Raw genomic sequence first — 5307 nt, forward strand, 5'->3', positions numbered from 1 at the left:
AAAAAAAAAAAAAAAAAAAAGTGAAATGCTTATTTATATAATATTTAAAAGCTAAAATGTAGCTTTTCTTATTATTTCACTCTTATTAAACTACATTAGTATAAAATTTCGATCCATTTTCGTCTCTTCTGTCCACTTAAGAAATCTGCTTTAGGAGGAGATGTTTATGTAGAAAGAGATTTACTTTATTGACAATTATTTCACATTTTCAACGTAATGTTAGTAGGTTTTGATAAAATTATATTTTTCTTATAATATTAAAGTTTTTTATTTTTTTTCTAATATAAGTAATGAATTTACTTATATTTTCTTCGTTTTTAGGTCATTTAAAACATATAGAGGATGAATTGTTTGTAAGAAATACTATAAAGAAATTACAACCACACGTTACAACATTTATAAAATATCTCTCCTTATATAATAATTGAATGTAAAATTCATTATGTTTTCTTAAAAAAATACTTACAAAATTTAAATCACTCTCAAATAAAAAATAATCACTTCATTTTAAGAAGGGTTCAAGACTAACCCTTTTAAGTCTCATTTATTATTTTCATTTTTCAGTTAAAAAATTGTCAAAATTTTTTCTTGCATTGTGCCGATTTGGGATTAGTATTTTTAATTATTGATGATTCTTCCTTAAGAAATCTAGAGTCAACAAGTAGTGGGGTGCTTAATTCATGATCACAATGGACATTGGATAGTAGTTCTCCAGACCAATTGGTATAAGGCAATCAATTGTGAAATAAAAACCGATTTCAATCTTTGTATGTAACGCGATGTATGCAACAAAAAATTTGGGATGATTAGAGTAGTGGGGGAGAGAGAATTTGCGCTGGTAAGGAAAGGATAATACAAGGCTTCTAACACTGTCTGATTTGTGTGCTCTACACGTTGGAGTTAAAGTTGAGTTTTGGTGATGAAGTTTGAAACCAATTTTTTAGCTAAACAAATTGGGAATGAGTTAAGAGAGAAATTGTAAATTATGAGACCGCAGTTTAGTATTCATGGACTTTAGTATTCAATTAGAGAAATAGAAAATTATGATAGCCAAACAATGATACTTCAAACCAACCAATCACGGACTTCTAAAGTATTCAATTTTCCATTAAGAGTAGAATGCCATCTTTATTGCTACAGTAGTCAGTAGACTGCCAAGATGGCAGTTTACTGTAGCAAGTTTGTTAAAATTTTAACAATATTTGATGTAGCTTATGTTTTGTTGTTTGTGACTCTAAAAAGAGCACCACTGTGAATGCTCCTATGTTTACTCGTTTCCGTGTGCGTTTCCGTGAGCCTTGGCCACTCCAAGACTCGACACGTGTCGTGAATCCAACGTGTTCAGTGGCACTGGCCACTGGACAGAAGTCAGATCCTTTCTATAATAACCACGAATCGTACTTTCATTTGGGACCAGAATTGTTCAGCCAAGGGAGGATAAATCTGGAAGAGTCCCTTGCATCGACTGAAAGAAGGGTTGCTGAACATGGCTCCTGCACTCTGAACATCGACATGTCGTCTGAGTCACGGAGCATATTGGAGCCTCTATTGCCACCAGAAGTGGAGGGAAATGACATGTCGTTGCCACCAGAAGTGGAGGTGGAAGTGGAGGGAAACGACATGTCGTTGCCACTTCCAGAAGTGGATGTCGTTTCCCTCCACTTTTATCAAATGTGTCCTCGTGAACCTGTTTGATAAAAGTTTCCAGCTTCCCTTATTAAGAACCACTGATTTCCTAACAATTTCCATTCATCCCTATTAGGAACACTGATTTCCTAACAAGTGATATCAAATCCATTGATCTTGAGATGGCCAAATCTGTTGCATTGCATCAAAGTTCCATGGATTCACCAAAATCAAAGGTTGAGATCCTTTTACATGTCTTCTCAAAGTCTATGAATTCTTTACTCTTCACAACACTTTACCACATTTCAAGCCGTCCTCTTATCACATGGAAGGAGAGGCGTAGAAATGGATTCAAGAAGCAGAGGTATCGGGATTCTGCACAAATTGGATGGAGTTTTATGTAGCCTAAAAGATTGGTTTCTACAAATTTCTCTCTTTCTCGAGAAGAACAAAATAGAATTGCTCGATCTTATAAATTAACAAAAAATGAGAGCATACATGATAAATACATTGACACTGCTATTTATACATACAACAAAGCATAACCGCCTAATCTAAAGAGTTCATTTTGTTGGAATGATAGAAAAGTAGAAGGATATAAAATATTTTAGTTTCTTTCATTTGTGTTTAGTTAGGAAAGTGGAAAAGTAGAGGATGAAAAACTTTTTTATTTGGTTGAGAAGAAAAAAAAATTAAAAATAGAGTTTGTATAAATTTACCATCGTGTCCCTATTAAGTAAAATAAAAAGTAAAACATTATACTTAAAAAAAAAGTGTATAGATGGACACTTCATTAAAAATAAAATAAAGAGCACAAGAAATTAACCCAATTTTTTTATTAAAAAAAAAAAAAAACCAACCAAAATTGATGAGAAAAAAAACATGTGAGCACCCAAAAAAATTTATTTAAAAAAAAAAAAAAAGGCTACATGTCAAGATGTCATTGGAATATTAGTTTAGTGGTTGGCTAGAAAGTACGGACATTTCATTTTGGGTGTTGTACCCATGTCGTACTCGTGTTGGACATGGGACACACCTAGGACACTTTTGCACCCGTGTCTTAGCTTTGTCCTTTTAAAAAAAAAAAAAAAATTGCGGGATATGGTAGGACACAAGAGTGACACTTATTTTTTACTTCTTTTTAGTTTTGATTTTGAACATTTATCTAGTTATCTTTTACTTACTCTTTTAGATCTTATTCTTTGGTTTGTATTCTAATTTTTAAACATCATATATTAGTCATGAATTCACTTTATTATCCTTTACTATTCTTGAATTGATATATTTAACATTATATGAAAAAATAAATGCTTAACAATATTTAAAAATAAACATAATAATTAATTAATATACGTATCCCCACCGTACCCGTGTCTTAATTTTCAAAAATTACCATGTCACCGTGTCATATACGTATCCATACCTATGCCCATATTCGTGTTTGTGCTTCATAGGTTGCTAACTACCCCTCACGAAGATGCCATTCAATAACACCACATTGTGGGCAAGGTGTTTTGAAGGGGAGAGAAATGTTAGAAACCCCAAATTATGTTATAGGCATACTGATATGAATCTTGTAATCTTCTAATAATTGTCGTAATTTCATCTTTTTAATTATTTAGTTAGTTAGTTAAGGATTAAGCACACGTAACACACTTAACACATGACTAATTTTTAGAACATATGCTAAAATAGTTAGCCAATCATCTTGAGCCACATGGGTTAATTAGATCAGAGTTAGTCTCCTATAAATACATGATTGTAATTCACAATAAGACTCTAAATGAATAAACCAAATTGTTGCTTTGTTCAATTCCTTCTCTATAAATCTTTCTATGTCTTTCCCTCTTAATAATTTTTTGGAAGGCGGCTAAAAAAAGAAAAAGAAAAAAATCTATTTTCAAGTAAAATCTGTCTCGTTTCCCGGAAAACAGAAACTGATTTTTTTTTTGGTTGATCTATTTAAACTTTATCAGGATGAGATGAAGCAGCGTGAGAGGATGGCTATCCTTGTGACAAACATAGCTAGCATCGTGCTCTTTGCATTAAAGGTTTTTGTTTCTATTGAGAGCAAATCATTGTCAATTATTGCCTCAATCTTGGATTCATTCTTTGATCTCTTGTGGGGATTTATATTGTGGCTTACGTCTCATGCTATGCAAAACCCAAACCAGCATAAATATCCAATTGGAATGGAACGGATGCAGCCAGTGGTAAGTCATTCAACCCAACAATTGTGAGGGTGCATTTGGAAATACAATAAAAAGTAGGCGTAAATGCACTTTTAGTCCCTACATTTTGAAGTTTTTCCATTTTAGTCCCTAAATTTTATTTTTTCCACATTTAGTCCCTAAAACCAATTTACGCTTTTTATTTTAGTCCTTCAAGCCCCATTCCGTCACCAATTAACGGGGGAACAAATGGGAGCTATAAAATATTATTATTTTTTAACCCTGGTGAATAAAATAAGGAAGAAATCAGATTCAAGCTCACGTGATAAATCACATGAAGCATTTTTAGTGCACTTACCACCTACCTCTGGTGCGCAGGTAACGAGCTTCCCCAAATCAGACTGAAATCCCTAGCTCTCTTCCTCTGCCTCACAACCAACAGCCACCATCATCAACCTAAAGAAAATCCCACTTCCCTCTCTAACCACCACCATCATCATCAACCATCTCAAGATCCTCGCCTACCTCTGGCGCGCAGGTAGTGACCTTTCCCAAATCAGACTTAATCCCCAGTGAAGCTCTCTGCCTCTGCCGAACAGCCATAAGAACACAACCTAAAGAAAAATCCCCACTTCGTCAATCTCTATCACTTGATACCCACACTATTCATGGAGTGGAGAAAATGAAAGCTGGGAGACTTCTGTATTTGTGAAAGGGTCTTCTCTCTCTTCTCTCTGTCCTTATTTATAGCTTTACAAGAAGGTTGGTGACTTTTTCCTAGTAGGGCCACAATGTTTTTGTATATTTTGGCTTTTTGACTGTTTGTTGGTCCTTGTCTGCATGTGTTTGGTTGTGGTTTACATTGTGGTCCATGTGTTCCCCGTGTATGACAAAAGTACTTTCTCTGTTTCTTTTAGTATGACAAAACTATTGAAGTAAGTTGTATTCTTACTTAAATATTTGATTAAGTGCTGTGATCACCTAATACTTTATTAAGTGTTGTATGGTCTGCATGCAGAATAGAAAATTTTATTAGGTATGAGTGTTGTATTGTCTGCATGCAGAATAGAAAATTTTATTAGGTATGAGTGTTGTTTTGTTAAATATAATATATATTTTGTTCTAAATAATATATATTTTGTCCTGTAGCTAGCATTGTGTGATTGGTTTTGGTGTTATGTTGCATGCAGAATGGATGGGCTATTTAGTTTATTTGTGCATCATGGTGGCAATTTTACTGAAAATGGCCGAAAATATGTGGGAGGTGCAGTAGATATAGTTGATAATTGTGACCCTGACAGGTGGTCCAAGGTTGAGATAGAAAGTATATGTAAGGACTTTGGATACACATCTGTTAGCAGGCTGTGGTATAAAATGCCTGGAGTGGACCAAGAACTGGCAAACTTCCATTTGATTGTTGATGATAGTGATGCCATGTTTCTAACAGACTTAGTGAGGGGTCATCAAGATATTCATGTGTATGTAGAGCACCCAATACATGAGCCTATAT

Source organism: Quercus suber, unplaced genomic scaffold (genome assembly GCF_002906115.3).
Source record: "Quercus suber isolate HL8 unplaced genomic scaffold, Cork oak 2.0 scaffold_153, whole genome shotgun sequence".
NCBI classification, from domain to species: domain Eukaryota; kingdom Viridiplantae; phylum Streptophyta; class Magnoliopsida; order Fagales; family Fagaceae; genus Quercus; species Quercus suber.